This window comes from Cynoglossus semilaevis, chromosome 10 (genome assembly GCF_000523025.1).
Source record: "Cynoglossus semilaevis isolate Cse_v1.0 chromosome 10, Cse_v1.0, whole genome shotgun sequence".
NCBI lineage: Eukaryota > Metazoa > Chordata > Actinopteri > Pleuronectiformes > Cynoglossidae > Cynoglossus > Cynoglossus semilaevis.
In genome coordinates this window covers 13,780,837-13,782,488 of record NC_024316.1, presented here as the reverse complement: position 1 = coordinate 13,782,488, position 1,652 = coordinate 13,780,837, and the positions used below count along the sequence as shown (strand labels likewise).

At 35.9% G+C, this 1,652-nt stretch overlaps 1 protein-coding gene across 1 annotated transcript in view; it reads left to right on the top strand.

The window, feature by feature from the left end:
- The first annotated feature begins 200 nt into the window (after positions 1–200).
- Positions 201–1,652, top strand: part of xkr7b (XK, Kell blood group complex subunit-related family, member 7b) — a 47,915-nt gene continuing 46,463 nt past the window's right edge. The window contains 1 exon segment of the mRNA XM_008318927.3: positions 201–682. The gene's annotated coding sequence lies outside the window, so the exon portion shown is untranslated.

The following is a 1,652-nucleotide window of genomic DNA, read 5'->3' as shown; positions in this document are numbered from 1 at the left end:
GCTTTCTTCCGTGTCCTTGTTGCTATAGGTCTATGTTTTTGTAGTACGCGAAGCTAGACATTTTCTGTATACGTAGCACCCCCTGCAGGGAAGTGAGGGAAGCTTCATGCTCTCGGTTTGTAGAGATTACACTGTATTGATCTAATAATGAACACCACTTTTAATTTAATTTATCTTTTTGAAATTGTTATTCATGTTATTAAATATGGTTGTGTGATTATATTTAATATATATTTATTTAAATAAAAATCCTGACCTGCTCCACTCTAATATATGTCTAATATATTTAATGGACGTGTGTAAAATATCTAGTCTCCCCGGTCTTTCGTAACTATCGCAAGTAAAAGGGTGAAGTACCCTAACGCATCGAATGGGGGCAGACGTGAGCGCAACGAGTGCTTGTTGCTGCATTTATTCTACTCCGGAAAAGACCCTCGGCTTTGACAAGTTGATATTAGAAAGTTAAGTGTGCTGCAGCTTGTCGTTTGTGTGTCGAACTTCTTGAAACTCTTGGAATTACTATTTTTTAAAACAAAGTTCTAAAACAAAATAATAATAACAACAATAATTATCAGGCTCAAGATGCTTTTACCAGAGAGACTTTAAAAAGAAAAGACGGATGACATCGTTACAAGTGAATAAAATGGAGACGGATGTGCATCGACTTTAGTCATCAATAAAGGTAAGACTATTAACGTTTTGTTTGTTTTGTTTTTGGACAATTGGCCACAGCAATGACAAAAACACATTATTGACCTAAAATAAAATAATATTTTCGCATTGTTTACCTCTATTGATGTAACATTTACATTTGAGTTGCGTAGACGACGTTGAAGACACGGAGGCTGTAAAGAAACCGTGTGACGTTCTACTGTCTCTGGGCAACAGCTTTTTTTTTTTTTTTTTGTAAATCTGACTGAAATAGGCAGTGCCTCACCTTCCATGAATCTCACTGTACGTACTGACGCAATAATTTAATGACATGCATGATGTAACCTGAAACTCACATACGGTTTTCAAATAATTACACGGCCCAGCCAGCAGAGGGCGGCAAAGAACAAAGGAACTCCTCCAGAGGCTGCGACCTAAACACAGATGTAGAATGAATAGAAAAGACGATCATCTATTCATACGCACTGAAGTGACGTTATCCTTTCACTCCTGACCAAACCAGTGCTGAGTCGATCCACAGCGACGTCACACGTAGTGTAAGTTGATACGTATAAAATGATACCACGTTAAATCACCACATCTAGGCTTCTCTAATAGAACATGTTACTGTTGATGTTTTCCCATTGATTTGTTTTTTTCAACCATGCATTTAATTAAGGCATTCAGATTGACTCTTTGAATTGATCATTTTTTTAAAATCATTTTTAATGTAGAAACATAGTGATTGTGTTCATGTCCTGAGGTCTCAAGGCTGTTAGCTTATCAAGCGTCATAACATTCTCCGCCTGTGCAGCACATTCACTATTATAAAGAAAGAGTCCTAGTCTGATTTGTGCCAGGTGGTGAGATTTTTAAACCTGTAATGTGATAAAAAAAAAAAATCCCAGAACTCTTATAAATATGTTTTTTGTTTGTTTGTTTGTTTAATACTACATAGCTATGTTTAAATGTTTTGGGTTTTTTTTTTATTCACTATGATA